Source organism: Arachis ipaensis, chromosome B8, assembly GCF_059453495.1.
Source record: "Arachis ipaensis isolate K30076 ecotype BB chromosome B8, ASM5945349v1, whole genome shotgun sequence".
NCBI classification, from domain to species: domain Eukaryota; kingdom Viridiplantae; phylum Streptophyta; class Magnoliopsida; order Fabales; family Fabaceae; genus Arachis; species Arachis ipaensis.
The window spans coordinates 118,633,879-118,650,522 of NC_142443.1; positions in this window are offsets into that span (position 1 = coordinate 118,633,879).

The window sequence follows — 16,644 nt, forward strand, 5'->3', positions numbered from 1 at the left end:
TCTTGGAGGTGTTGAAGCTTTGAGAGCTTGTGGAAAGGTGATTTGGAAGTGCACCGGGTTGAGCGGGAAAATTAGCTAAGGTATGGTCTCGGTTTCCTGTATCTAAAATGTAATGTGGTGTGAAAACTTAGGCTAGAGGCCCTAAGATAGGAATTGAATTGTTGATGTTGTTGAATGATTAAGATATATTGTGCGGTCATATATGTGATTATGAATATTGATGTTTTGATAGTATGATGTATGAGAGATATTCATGTTTTGATATATGCTTGATGATTGGTTGAGGTTGAATTGTGAGTAAAACCATGTTGATGGTGGGGATGATATTGATTGTATGTAATGATGGTTGGTTGGAAATGGTGTTGTTGGAAATTGAGATGAGAAAGAATATATGACATGATAATGTGTTTGATATTGAGCTATTTGATTGAGATGGGTTAAGATGGTGGGATGATGGTTTGTGAATTTGATAAAAATGTTAATGTCTGAGTTGAGGAGGCTTGAGGTTGATTTTTGGTATGTTTTGGTTGATTTTAAAAAGGGTTGGAATTGGTTTGTTTTGAAATGGTACTTTGTGGTTTTGTATGAAAATATAGTTTTGGGCATACTTTGATGGAGCATAACTTGGACTCTAGATCCCTGATTTGTCCCAAACTTATTTAGAAATGAAATTGGATCCAGGATGTTTATGCTGTTCCAAGAACGGGTAAAAAATGATTTAAAACGGAGAAGTTATGCCCATCGGAAGATTGGGGTTTGAAATTGTGAATTCTGCAGCTTTTTGACTTAGTAAAATTTTTGGCAGAACGCACTTCCACGCGTATGTGTGGCCGACGCGCACGCGTCATTTTCAAATGTTCACTACCCACGCGTGTGCCTGGCCGACGCGTACGCATCGATGAGCTAAATCAATTGCCTAGCCAAATTTCTCGAGAGTTGTGCGGGAATTGCACTAGTTTTGTGCGTGGGGCACAAAACGTACCCACGCATACGCGTGGCTGACGCGCAGGCGTCACTTGGCTTTTCTCCCATCCACGCGTGCACATGGGTGACACATACGCGTCTCTATGACTTTTGGCTTTCCACGCGTGCGCGTGGGCGACGCGCACGCGTGACCCTGTTTTCACCCCAAGGTTGATTTTTTGAGTTTTTAAAGCCAAATTTCAGACTTTTAAGCCTCCGATCTCACCCCTTATATCTTAAATTATTATGATATGCCTAGCAATGGCAAGGAGCTAGGGAATGTGGTAACTTATGAATGAAGAAAGGGGAGAATTAATGATCAATGATGATCAAAGAGAATGGTATGAGATAGAGAGGATGGTGGTGGAAGTGCTTTATATGCCATGAGTTGAAGGGCTGTAATTGTTAATAAATTGGCTGGTTATGGATTGAATTATTAGTCGGATGGCTGAGTTATTGCCGAATTATTGCTGAGCCATTATTGAATTATGGCTGAGTATGATTGCATATATGCGTATTGAATGAAATGTGAATGTTGCACTTCCACTATCTGAGATACGAGTTTCCCTGGGAGAAAGGAGTGGCTAGCCACCACGTGCTCCAGGTGGAGACTCGATACTCTGCTGACCCTATGTCGTAAGTGTGGCCGGACACCGTAAAAGTTCCGGATGAGCTCGCCCCCGTGAATACACCAGTGAGGGTGTTGGATATGAATTGTGATTTATGTTGTGGATTACTCGAGTTCAGGATGCACGACAGAGGGACAGTCCAATGGTTAGCTACCAAGACTTGCCGGGTTGGCTTTATAACCGACAGATGAGACTCATCAGCTATTAGGACAGGCATACATCATATGCATATTATGTGTATTGTTTGGAATTGCCTAATTGACTGCATACTTGATGAGCGGATAATTTATACCCTTTTTAGCATTATTTTTACATAGTTTTTAGTATGTGTTAATTAATTTTTATTATATTTTTTATTAATTTTTATTCAAAAATTACATTTCTAGACTTTACTATGATTTTGTGTATTTTTCTGTTATTTCAGGTATTTTCTGGCTGAAATTGAGGGATCTAAGCAAAAATCTGATTCAGAGGCTGAAAAAGGACTGCAGATGCTGTTAGATTCTGACCTCCCGGCACTCGAAGTGGATTTTCTGGAGCTATAGAAACTCAATTGGCACGCTCTCAATTGCGTTGGAAAGTAGACATCCTGGGCTTTCCAGCAATATATAATAGTCCACACTTTGCCTGAGATTTGATGGCCCAAACTGGCATTCAAAGTCAGCCTAAAACATCTTGGCGTAAAACGCTCAAACTGGCCCCAGAATTGGAGTTAAACGCCCAAACTAGCACCAAAGCTGGCGTTTAACTCCAGGAAAAGCCTAAGCACGAAAAAGCTTCAATGCTCAGTCCAAGCACACACCAAGTGGGCCCCAGAAGTAGATTTCTGCACTATCTGCACTTAGTTACTCATTTTCTGTAAACCCTAGTTACTAGTTTAGTATAAAAACTACTTTTAGAGATTTATTTTACATCTCTCTAGATGTTTAGTCCTTAGACCATGGAGGCTGGTCTCACGGCCATGCCTAGACCTCTTTCACTTATGTATTTTCTACGGTGGAGTTTCTACACCCCATAGATTAAGGTGAGGAGCTCTGCTGTGTTTCAATGGATTAATGCAATTACTACTATTTTTCTATTCAATTCACGCCTACTTCTTCTCCAAGATATACTCTCGTTCTTAATTCAGCTAAGTCAGAATGAAGGGGTGACCCGTGTCAATCACCCAATCTTCGTTACTCGCTTAGCCAAGGTCGCGTGCCTGACAACCACAAAGCGATCTACATGATGTTCAATGTAGTCATTGGACGACAACTGGAGTATACTCTCTTGGGTTTCTAATCTAAGATTAACCTTCGTGGTATAGGCTAGAACCATTGGCAGCATTCCTGGGATCTGGAAAGTCTAAACCTTGTCTGTGGTATTCCGAGTAGGATCTGGGAAGGGATGACCATGACGAGCTTCAAACCTGCGAATGTGGGGCACAAGTGATAGTGTGCAAAAGGACAATGGTCTTATTCCGACGCTAGCAGGAATCGACAGATGATTAGCCGTGCGGTGACAGCGCATATGAATTTGTTTTCATTCAAGAGGATCATACTGCTTGCCATGGAAGGAGGTAACGCATGGTTGGAAGAAGGTAATAGGAAAGCAGAGGTTCAGAAGCAACAAAGCATCTCCAGACGCTTATCTGAAATTCCTACCAATGAATTACATAAGTATCTCTATCTTATTTTATATTTTATTTATATTTTAATTATCAAAATCTTATAACCATTTGAATCTGCCTGACTGAGATTTACAAGGATGACCATAGCTTGCTTCAAGCCGACAATCTCCGTGGGATCGACCCTTACTCACGTAAGGTATTACTTGGACGACCCAGTGCACTTGCTGGTTAGTTGTGCGGAGTTGTGAAAAAGAGTTGAGATTACGATCGTGCGTACCAAGTTGTTAGCACAGTTGAGATCACAATTTCGTGCACCAAATTTTTGGCGCCGTTGCCGGGGATTGTTCGAGTTTGGACAACTGATGGTTCATCTTGTTGCTCAGATTAGGTAATTTCATTTTAATTTTAAGCTTTTTTTTCGAAAAATTTAAAAAAATAATAAAATAAATTATTCTATGTTCTTCAGAATTTTCAAGAATGAATTCTAGAGTTTCAGATGATGCTTTTATCATCACAGGAGCTAGTTGATTCTCATTAATTTGGCTGTTGTATGTAATGTCCTGCTGAAGCTTTAGACTAACATTGCATGATTCCTGTAATTCGTATTAAAAAAATTTTGAATTTTTTTATTTTCTTTTTCCAAATTAATTTTCGAAAAAATACAAAAAAAAATTAATAAAACCATAAAAACAAAAAATTTTGTGTTTCTTGTTTGAGTCTAGTGTCAAATTTTAAGTTTGGTGTCAATTGCATCTTTTTAATTTTCCTTTAATTTTCAAAAGTTCATGCATTGAGTTTTGTTCTTTAAATTTTTCTTGTTTGGTGTCTTTTCTAGTTTTTCATATGCATTTTTGAATTATTAGTGTCTAAAGTTTAAAAATTTTTAAGTTTGGTGTCTTGCATGTCTTTCTTTTCTTAAAATTTTTTTCAAAATTATGTTCTTGATGTTCATCACGATCTTCAAAGTATTCTTGGTGTCCATCTTGACATTCAAAGTGTTCTTGCATGCATTATTAGTTTTGATCTTAAATTTTTATGTTTTGCATCATTTAGTTGTTTTTCTCCCTCCGCATTAAAAATTTAAAAATAAAAAATATCTTTCCCTTATTTCACTCATAAATTTCAAAAATTTGAATTGATTTAGTCAAAAAATTTTAAAATTTAGTTGTTTCTTATTAGTCAAGTCAAAATTTCAATTTAAAAATTTTATCTTTTTCAAATCTTTTTCAAAATCAAATCTTTTTCAATTTCCTTTCATGTTTTTCGAAAATTTTAAAATTGATTTTCAAAATATTTTTCTTATTTTATTTCATATTTTCGAAATTAATGCTAGCAATTAATATTTTGATTCAAAAATTTTCAAGTTGTTACTTGCCTATTAAGAAAGGATCAAACTTTAAATTCTAGAATCATATCTTTTAGTTTCTTGTTAGTCAAGTAATCAACTTTAATTTCAAAATCAAATCTTTTTAATTTCCCTTTTAAATCTTTTTCAAAATAAATTTCAATCATATCTTTTTCAAAATCAATTTCAAAATCTTTTCTAACTTCTTATCTTTTCAAAATTGATTTTCAAATCTTTTTCAATTAACTACTTGACTTTTTGTTTGATTTTAAAAGTTTTCTATTTCAATCATATCTTTTTCAAAATCACCTAACTACTTTTCTCTCTCCAATTTTCAAAAATTACTAACATTTTTTTTAAAATATCTTTTTATTTAATTAATTCATTCAGTTTTCAAATTTTATTTTATCTCTTCTCTTAAATTTCGAATACTAACTAATAATTAAAATAAAAAACAAAAATATTTTTCTTTTATTTTAATTTAAAATTCGAATTCTCTCTCTCTCTCTCTCTCATCTCTTTCTATTTATTTTATTTATTTACTAACACTTCTCTTCTTCTTATAATTCGAACCCTCTCTCCCTCTCTGTGTTCGAATTCTTCATCTTCTACCTTCTTCATTCTACTCTTCTATTCTTCTATTCACATAAAGGAATCTCTATACTGTGACATAGAGGATTCCTATTCTTTTCTATTCTCTTCTTTTTCATATGAGCAAGAGCAAGGATAAGAACATTTTTGTTGAAGCTGATCCAGAACCTGAAAGGACTCTAAAGAGGAAGCTAAGAGAAGCTAAAGCACAACACTCTGGAGAGGACCTGACAAAATTTTTCGAAAAAGAAGAAGAGATGGCCGAACCCAACAACAATGGTGGAGATGCAAGGAAGATGCTTGTGACTTTATTGCACCCTCTTCTGACTTTTGTGGAAGGAGCATCTCAATTCCTACAATTGGAGTAAACAACTTTGAGCTTAAGCCTCAATTAGTTTCTCTAATGCAGCATAATTGCAAGTTTCATTTACTTCCATTGGAAGATCCTCATCAGTTCTTAGCTGAATTCTTGCAAATCTGTGACACTGTTAAGACCAATGGGATTAATCCTGAGGTCTACAGACTTATGCTTTTTCCCTTTGCTGTAAGAGACAGAGCTAGGACATGGTTGGACTCACAACCTAAAGATAGCCTGAACTCTTGGGAAAAGTTGGTCAATGCTTTCTTGGCCAAATTCTTTCCACCTCAAAAGTTGAGTAAGCTTAGAGTGGAAGTCCAAACCTTCAGACAGAAGGAAGGTGAATCCCTCTATGAAGCTTAAGAAAGATACAAGCAATTGATCTGAAGGTGTACTTCTGACATGTTTTCAGAATGGAGCATCATATGTATATTCTATGATGGTCTGTCTGAATTGTCCAAGATGTCATTGGACCACTCTGCTGGAGGATCTCTTCATCTGAAGAAGACGCCTGCAGAAGTCCAGGAACTCATTGAAATGATTGCAAATAACCAGTTCATATACACTTCTGAAAGGAATCCTGTGAATAATGGGACAACTCAGAAGAAAGAAGTTCTTGAGATTGATACTCTGAATGCAATATTGGCTCAGAATAAAATATTGACTCAGCAAGTCAATATGATTTCTCAGAGTCTGTCTGGAATGCAAGCTGCAACAGGCAGTACTAAGGAAGCTTCCTCTGAAGAAGAAGCTTATGATCCTGAGAATCCTGGAATGGAAGAGGTGAATTACATGGGAGAATCCTATGGAAACACCTATAATCCTTCATGGAGGAATCATCCTAATTTCTCATGGAAGGATCAGCAGAAGCCTAATCAAGGTTTCAATAATAATAATGGTGGGAGAGCACGGTTTGGCAATAACAAACCTTTTCCATCATCTTCTCAGCAACAGACAGAGAATTCTAAGCAGAGCCACTCTGACTTAGCAACTGTAGTCTCTAATCTGTCTAAGACCACTCTCAGGTTCATGACTGAAACAAGGTCCTCCATTAGAAATTTGGAGGTACAAGTGGGTCAACTGAGTAAGAAAGTTACTGAACTCCCTCCTAGTACTCTCCCAAGCAATACAGAAGAGAATCCAAAAAGAGAGTGCAAGGCCATAAATATAACCAACATGGCCGAATGCATGGAGGAGGGAAATGCAGTGATTTCCAGTGAGGAAGACCTCAATGGATGTCCACTGGCCTCCAAGGAGTTCCCTAATGAGGAACCAAAGGAATCTGAGGCTCATATAGAGACCATAGAGATTCCACTGAACTTACTGTTGCCATTCATGAGCTCTGATGAGTATTCTTCCTCTGAAGAGGATGAAGATATTATTGAAGAGCAAGTTGCTCAGTATCTAGGAGCAATCATGAAGCTGAAAGCCAAGTTATTTGGTAATAAGACTTGGGAGGATGAACCCCCATTGTTCATCAATGAACTAAATGATCTAGTTCAACTGAAATTACCTCAGAAGAAACAGGATCCTAGAAAGTTCTTAATACCTTGTACCATAGGCACCATGACCTTTGAGAAGGCTCTGTGTGACCTTGGTTTAAGTATAAACCTCATGCCCCTCTCTGTAATGGAGAAACTAGGGATCTTTGAGGTACAAGCTGCTAAAATCTCACTAGAGATGGCAGACAATTCAAGGAAACAGGCTTATGGACTTGTAGAGGATGTCTTAGTAAAGGTTGAAGGCCTATACATCCCTGCTAATTTCATAATCCTTGACACTGGGAAGGATGAGGATGAATCCATCATCATAGGAAGATCCTTCCTAGCCACAACAAGAGCTGTGATTGATGTGGACAGAGGAGAGTTAGTCCTGCAACTGAATGAGGATTACCTTGTGTTTAAAGCTCAAGGATCTTCTTCTGTAACTATGGAGAGGAAGCATGAAAAGCTTCTCTCAGTACAGAGTCAAACAGAGCCCCCACACTCAACTTCTAAGTTTGGTGTTGGGAGGCCAACATCAAGCTCTGAGTCTCTATGAAGCTCTCTAAGAGCTCACTGTCAAGCTATTGACATTACAGAAGCGCTTATTGGGAGGCAACCCAATGTTATTTGATTATATTTATTTATTTTCCATTGTTATTTTATGTTTTCTTTAGGTTGATGATCATGTGAAGTCACAAAAACAAATGAAAAATAAAAAATAGAATGAAAAACAGCTTGAAAAATAGCACACCCTGGAGGACAGGCTTACTGGCGTTTAAACGCCAGTAAGGATAGCAGAATGGGCGTTTAACGCCCAGCCTGGCAGCATTTTGGGCGTTAAACGCCAGAATGGGCAGCACTCTGGGCGTTTAAAGCCAGAAAAGGCTGTCTGGCATCTAGCTGGCGTTAAACGCCAGAAATAGGCATCTGGCTGCCATTTAACGCCAGAAAAGGGTGTATGGCTGGCGTTAAATGCCAGAAAGGGGCAGCTGACTGGCGTTTAATGCCAGGAAAGGTAGCAGAGCTGGCGTTAAATGCTAGATTTGGCACAGAATGGGCATTGGAACGCTAGAATGGTGCAGGGACTTAGATTCCTTGATACCTCAGGATCTATGGACCCCACAGGATCCCCACCTACCCCACCTCTTCTTCTCTCCTCTTCACACCTTTCCATAATACTCTTCCCCAAACACCATTGACCAATCCCATCAAAAACTCTTTCCCAAATACCCTTCACTTATCAAATCCTACCCTCTTCCCCACAACCTCTTGACCACTCACATCCATCCATCATTAAACCCCACCTACCTCACCATTCAAATTCAAACTATTTCCCTCCCAAACCCACTCACATATGGCCGAATCCCTCTCTCTCTTACCCTATAAATACCCCTCCTTACCACCTTCATTTTCACACAACATACACAATACTACCCCCCTTGGACGAACCCTCTCCTCACCTCCATCTCCTCCATTTCTTCTTCTTCTACTCCTTTCTTTCTTCTTTTGCTCGAGGACGAGCAAATCTTTTAATTTTGGTGTGGGAAAAGCTAGAGCTTTTTGTTTTTCCATAACCATCAATGGCACCAAAGGCCGGAGAAACCTCTAGAAAGAGGAAAGGAAAGACAATTGCTTCCACCTCCGAGTCATGGGAGATGGAGAGATTCATCTCACAAGCCCATCACTAAGAAAAGGATGGAGCAAACAAGAGAGCCAACTCATGGACCTCAACAAGAGCATGAGAAAATTCCTCATCATGAAATCCCTGAGATGCCTCAAGGGATGCATTTCCCTCCACAAAACTATTGGGAGCAAATCAACACCACCTTAGGAGAATTAAGTTCCAACATGGGACAACTAAGGGTGGAGCACCAAGACCATTCCATCCTCCTCCATGAAATTAGAAAAGACCAAAGAGCCATGAGGGAGGAGCAACAAAGGCAAGGAAGATACATAGAGGAGCTAAAGCACTCCATAAGATCTTCAAGAGGAAGAACTAGCTGTCATCACTAAGGTGGACCCGTTCTTTAATTTCCTTGTTCTTTATTTTCTGTTTTTCGTTTCCTATGCTTTATGTTTGTTTATGTTTGTGTCTTTATTACATGATTATTAGTGTCTAGTGTCTATGTCTTAAAGCTATGAATGTCCTATGAATCCTTCACCTTTCTTAAATGAAAAATGTTTTTAATTGCAAAAGAACAAGAAGCATTTCGAATTCTATCTTGAAATTAGTTTAATTATTTTGATGTGGTGGCAATACCTTTTGTTTTCTGAATGAATGCTTAAACAGTGCATAATTTTGAATTTGTTGTTTATGAATGTTAAAATTGTTGGATCTTGAAAGAATGATAAAAAAGGAGAAATGTTATTTGATAATCTGAAAAATCATATAATTGATTCTTGAAGCAAGAAAAAGCAGTGAAAAGCTTGCAGAAAAAAATGCGAAAAAAAAAGAAGAAAGAAAAAGAAAAAGCAAGCAGAAAAAGCCAATAGCCCTTTAAACCAAAAGGCAAGGGTAAAATAAAAAGGATCCAAGGCTTTGAGAATTAATGGATAGGAGGGCCCACAGGAATAAAATCCTGGCCTAAGCGGCTAAACCAAGCTGTCCCTAACCATGTGCTTGTGGCGTGAAGGTGTCAAGTGAAAGGTTTGAGACTGAGCGGTTAAATTCATGGTCCAAAGCAAAAAGAGTGTGCTTAAGAGCTCTGGACACCTCTAACTAGGGACTCTAGCAAAGCTGAGTCACAATCTGAAAAGGTTCACCCAGTTATGTGTCTGTGGCATTTATGTATCCGGTGGTAATACTGGAAAATAAAATGCTTAGGGTCACGGCCAAGACTCATAAAGTAGCTGTGTTCAAGAATCAACATACTGAACTAGGAGAATCAATAACACTATCTGAATTCTAAGTTCCTATAGATGCCAATCATTCTGAACTTTAAAGGATAAAGTGAGATGCCAAAACTGTTCAGAGGCCAAAAGGCTACAAGTCCTGCTCATCTAATTGGAACTAAGTTCATTGATAAGTTTGAAATTTATTGTATATTCTCTTCTTTTTATCCTATTTTATTTTTAGTTGCTTGAGGACAAGCAACAATTTAAGTTTGGTGTTGTGATGAGCGGATAATTTATACCCTTTTTGGCATTGTTTTTACATAGTTTTTAGTATGTTTTAGTTAATTTTTATTATATTTTTATTATTTTTTATTCAAAAATCACATTTCTAGACTTTACTATGAGTTTGTGTGTTTTTCTATGATTTCAGGTATTTTCTAGTTGAAATTGAGGGACCTGAGCAAAAATCTGATTCAGAGGCTGAAAAAGGACTGCAGATGCTGTTGGATTTTGACCTCCCTGCACTCGAAGTGGATTTTCTGGAGCTACAGAAACCTAATTGGCACGCTCTTAATTGCGTTGGAAAGTAGACATTCTGGGATTTCCAGCAATATATAATAGTTAATACTTTGCCTGAGATTTGATGGCCTAAACTGGCGTTCAAAGTCAGCCTAAAACATCTTGGCGTAAAACACCCAAACTGGCACCAGAATTGGAGTTAAACGCCCAAACTGGCACCAAAGCTGGCGTTTAACTCCAGGAAAAGTCTAAGCACGAAAAATCTTCAATGCTCAGCCCAAGCACATACCAAGTGGGCCCCGAAAGTAGATTTCTGCACTATCTGCACTTAGTTACTCATTTTCTGTAAACCCTAGTTACTAGTTTAGTATAAAAACTACTTTTAGAGATTTATTTTACATCTCTCTGGATGTTTAGTCCTTAGACCATGGAGGCTGGTCTCACGGCCATGCCTAGACCTCTTTCACTTATGTATTTTCTACGGTGGAGTTTCTACACCCCATAGATTAAGGTGAGGAGCTCTGCTGTGTTTCAATGGATTAATGCAATTACTACTATTTTTCTATTCAATTCACGCCTAATTCTTCTCCAAGATATACTCTCGTTCTTAATTCAGTTAAGTAAGAATGAAGGGGTGACCCGTGACAATCACCCAATCTTCGTTACTCGCTTAGCCAAGGTCGCGTGCCTGACAACCACAAAGCGATCTACATGATGTTCAACGTAGTCATTGGACGACAGCTGGAGTATACTCTCTTGGGTTTCTAATCTAAGATTAACCTTCGTGGTATAGGCTAGAACCATTGGCAGCATTCCTGGGATCCAGAAAGTCTAAACCTTGTCTGTGGTATTCCGAGTAGGATCTGGGAAGGGATGACTGTGACGAGCTTCAAACCTGCGAATGTGGGGCACAAGTGACAGTGTGAAAAAGGACAATGGTCTTATTCCGACGCTAACGGGAACCGACAGATGATTAGTCGTGCGGTGACAGCGCATATGGATTTGTTTTCATCCGAGAGGATCATACAGCTTGCCATGGAAGGAGGTAACGCATGGTTGGAAGAAGGCAATAGGAAAGCAGAGGTTTAGAAGCAACAAAGCATCTCCAGATGCTTATCTGAAATTCCTACTAATGAATTACATAAGTATCTCTATCTTATTTTATATTTTATTTATATTTTAATTATCAAAATCTTATAACCATTTGAATCTGCCTGACTGAGATTTACAAGGATGACCATAGCTTGCTTCAAGCCGACAATCTCCGTGGGATCGACCCTTACTCATGTAAGGTATTACTTGGACGACCCAGTGCACTTGCTGGTTAGTTGTGTGGAGTTGTGAAAAAGAGTTGAGATTATGATCGTGCGTACCAAGTTGTTGGCGCAGTTGAGATCACAATTTCGTGCACCAATATTACTTGCTAATTGTATAAATGCCATATCTATTTCCTATTTGTATATCTCCTTGTCTGATATAATTGTGTTTGCCATATTATATTACTGTTGGTAGTTGGGGGGTCTGAAGGATTTGGAAAGGGAAGTAAAAGATAGACTGAAGATCTTTAGTCAATTGCCATTTATGGTTTAGTCTGTTTATAAGCTTTGATTTATCTGTTGGAAGTTCTAGGATTGCCTTCGGCTTTCCCAGGACATTACATATTAGATATGTGGGCACTGTTACCATACTGAGAACCTCTGGTTCTCACCCATGGGAATTTTATGGTTTTCAGATGCAGGACGTGAGGCTCCTCACTAAGGCATGCTAGAGACTTCTGGCTTAGCGAAAATTCTTGGTTCTCGAGACTTTCTTTTGGTTTTATGTTTTTTCTTAGATACTTATTATCTCCATTAAATAATACATACTGTATTGACTCCTCTTAGAGGGTATTTTGGAGAACAGGTTTTTGTTATTCGTCCTTTGGGTTTCTTTTGGGTTCCTTTCTTGATATATACATGTATATACTTCTATGCTCGGACCGGTTATCTTCGCAACCAGATCTTGAGTTTTGATATTCGTGTTTTAGCACTCCTTTGTATATATTCTTGCGTTAGCTTACCCTTTATCTGTTTCGTTATGTTATCAATCGGAGTGTGTGCTTTTCAATTCAACGATTTTGTTTTACCCCCTTTTTTCTTCAAAGGCTCCTAATTATAATTGTTTTTCCTACTACTATACGTACTAAATTTTTTATTTTTGAGGTTGTAATACCTTGCCATCTCTGTTTTATGACTTAAGCATAAGACTCTGTATGGTAGGCTATTACATAATCACTCAATTCTCCTTTAGTCATGTTTTCTAGGATTTGCTAGTCATCTAACAATCAACACATACTTGATGCATGAATGCAAATATCATGAGGACTTTTGAGGGTTGTAATGGGACTAGGTTAAGGGTAGGATTAATATGGTTAAGTAGACTAGTTGATTGGATCTTTGATTAGCTCAAGTGTCCCGCCTAATCCTATATTAACCTATTTACACAAAAGAAAACAACCTAACTCCCCATTCATTTCCTTTTCTCACATTCACTCATTCATTCTTCTTTCTAATTCAACCACATATGTATTCTTTTATTTAACATTATTATTATCATTCATTTTTTTCTTTTCTTTTCTTTTCTTTTTTTTATTTTTTCTTTTTTTTTCAAAAAATATATACACCAAAACTCTCTTCTTTTTTTTTATATTGTCAAAAAGAGATGCATATGTTATAAGTAATGAATGCATGAGTGTTTACTCATCTTTCCAAATTTTCTCAATGAACACCCAAAGAAAACTAACTATCAATGTTTTTCCACAAATCTTCCCCCACACTTGAGTAACACATACTACTCAACCCAAGCTAATCAAATATACAATTAATGGACATTAATGATTTTTCGCTTAGGGCAAAAGGTGTGTTTAAAATTAGAACAAAGGGAAATTAAAGGCTCAAAATTGGGTTACAATGGTAAATGTAAGGGTTGGCCATATGGGTTAGTGAGTTTAAATTTCAAAAATGGCCTCAATCATACTAAATGCATTCAAAATATCAAATATAGGACATAAAGATTTAAGCAAATCTAAGATCACAATCATGAAAGGAGTATAACACACAAAAACAAAATTTGTGGTTGAAGATGTGCAACCATCCAATAAAGCTCAAATCTCACTAGGTGTTTTGTTTTAGCTCTTTTCTATATTCCATGAAAAAGAATACTTCAAGAAAGTCGAAAAAAAAGTTTCAAATCTAATCAATGAAACGCCCTAAAAGGGATTTCTTGAAAATTCCTTGTTGTTTTCTATACTAGGCAACATGCAAATAAAACTATAAGCAAACTAAGCAAAGTGCAATGCAATAAAATAATAAACAAATATTCACAAAACATAACTATTAAAAACAAGAAAATAGTGCAAAGTGTTGAGAAAGAGAAATTTACGCCCTAAAAATTACGGATCCTCCCCCACACTTAAACATTGCACGGTCCTCCGTGCACGCACATGATCCGGGGGTGAAGAACTATGAGGCTCCACCTTTAGCTGGCGGAAGCGGGGGCTTGGGCTGCTGGATAAAATAAATAAACCAGAATTGAATAAGAGTTCATATGAGTGTAGAATGATAAAAGACAATGTGTGTATTCTAAGTGTGCACGGTTTAGAAAACACACATTGACCGGGTAAAACGGTGACCACACAATCAAAAGAAAAATAGCATGTGTTCCTCAATTAAGTAGCCTAGGTCCTAAGTAAAGATAAGCAACAGTGAAGGCACAAACAACCTAGGTAACCACAACTAAAGTGAATTGAATATATGAGATATTAGATATTGAAATTGTGCAAGTGGAAGCGCAATATTGATATAGAAGCACAATAAACAATAACCAATCCAATAATGAAAAGAAAACTCCTTAGTCATCATGAAAAATAATGGAATAGTCACATGGTAAAGGTACTTGCTGCAAAAAGTGACAAGTTTGATAAGAATCAAGTTGAGTCACTCAAACAAATGCAAAGCATTAAAAACAAACAAGTGCCTTGTAATGTGATAAATTTGATATGGAAATCATGATGAACAAGTAATTTCAACTCAATTCACTTAAGTAAAAGTGCACAATTCATGATTAAGTTGCCACAAAAGGATATAGTCTAATGTATATGGTAGCTACAATATATGAATCAAACTCACAGTTCATTTAGGCAATCAAACAAGGATTTGATGCTCAATGCACATATTCATAAAAAATCATGCCAAAATTCAAGCAAGAAGCAACCCAATCAACATCAATCAAACAATTATAATTTATTCAATTAAGAAACAACTAAATCAAAAATAATATAATTACTAAAATAAAAATGAAAAGCAATTAAAACTAAGTAAAACAAGTAGAAAAACATGAAAAAAAAAGTAAGAGAAGAGAGGGATTGATGGGGTGAAAGTGCGTTAGGGCTTAATTCAATGTGCAATGAAAATTTTGCCTAAAACAGCACTTATGCGTACGTACAGATATGTGTGCATACGCACACTAGGTGAAAAATTGAAGTGTGCGCCCGCACAAAGGTGTGCGAACGCTCTGGAAAGAGAGGGAGTCAAGAAGTGTGCTTACGCACAAGCATGTGCGCACGCACAGAGCACACTCTTTTTTTAATAACCTGGGGAAGGATCATGTGTGCAAGCGTACACAGGTCTGTGCGCACGCACAGAAGCAAAAATTGATTGGGGTTCATACGCACAGGGTGTGCCAGCGCTCCCAGCAGAAGGGGTAGAAGCTGGTGTGTGGATGCACAGGTGCGCAAGAAAAATAGGGGAGCCCCCACGCACAAGTCGTGCGAGCACTCTGAACAAAGGGTGCGCAGGCTAGTGTGCACGCGCACAGGTTGGTGCGCACATACAGGAAGTGAAATATAGAGATTGCGTGCGCACGCACAAGGGGGTGTGCATGCATGATGCTCTTTTTTTCCAAAATTTTTTTCTCAAATTCTAAGGTACTCAACCTTAGCTCAATCAAAATTTCACCCCAAACATACAAACATTCAAAGATTCATGACCCATATGCAAATTAACCTATCGAACTCAAAGATTAAACTACTCCTAAGTCAACCAATCATAATAAAAAGTAACTAAGTCAAAATATAAATAAAAAGAAAGGAGTTTAAAGAGACAAAATTCAGTAAGCAAAAGCTAAAAGAAGAGAAAGGTTGGAACAATGTTACCATGGTGGGTGTCTCCCACCTAGCACTTTAGTTTATAGTCCTTAAGTTGGACTTGTTGAGGAGACTCTTGTTAGGGTGGCTTGTGTTTCCACTCCTCCTTGAATCTCCATCTAAGCTTGCACTTCATAGGTCCTCAGAGATCCCATATTCTAGTTTTTCGTTCTCCTTCTTGTTGATCTATATGCTTCAAGGCGGATGGACAAACTCTCAAATTACCCTTGAAGTAACCCAACACTCTTTGAAAATCACCCAATTGTCAACTCTTGAATTGGTTTTCTTGAAGAGTCTTGGATTCACTTGGCAACTAACACTCCTTTCTCCACCATGTAACAACCTAAGAAAGACCTTAAATTGGTAATCCGTCTCCAAGATAGTATATTGATGGGGGGCCAATGAAGTTCATCGGTGAAATTGCCACCCAATCAATATGTTCTTGGAACGGAATTGCTTTCTCACCAACCTCCTCTTCCCCATCACTTAAGTCATACTTTGGAGGTTGTGTGAAATCCACATCATCCTCTTCTTCAAATTCAAAGGGAGAAAGTTCATCAAGATCATTGAGGGGATTGACCAATACAGACAAAAAATCATCAATGATGGAATCCGCATCTTGATCAATCTTCCTCAATTCTCCCTTTACCTCTTCTGGTTCACATACCTCACTTTCTCCGTCTTGTTTCAATTCATGCTCTAACTCTTCTTCTTTCCCTTGTGGCTCCATACTCTCCTCCTCACTACACCCTTTAGTCGATGATTCACATTTTTCAAGAGGAGGGGCTTGATCGGATGAGCATAGTAGGACTAAGCGGTTCACCGCTTCGGCTATGGTGGCTATGAATTACCCTTAAGTCTTTCGATATCCTTCTTGCACTTGGAGAAAGGCTTGAAGGTCATGATAGTCTTGGGTCAAAGGTTGGAGGGCTTCATATTGGGGTGAAGAAAGAGGTTCATTGTTTGGGAGAAAGGTTGTATATGTGGGAGGTAGTTCATGTTGGTAAGTGTTTTGAGGTGGTATGTAAGAAGGTGGATGGTGGTAATGGTGTGGTGTTTGAAAATGTGGTGATTGAGGATTATGTTGGGGGTATGGGTCATAGGCATATGGTGGTGGAAGTGCATAATC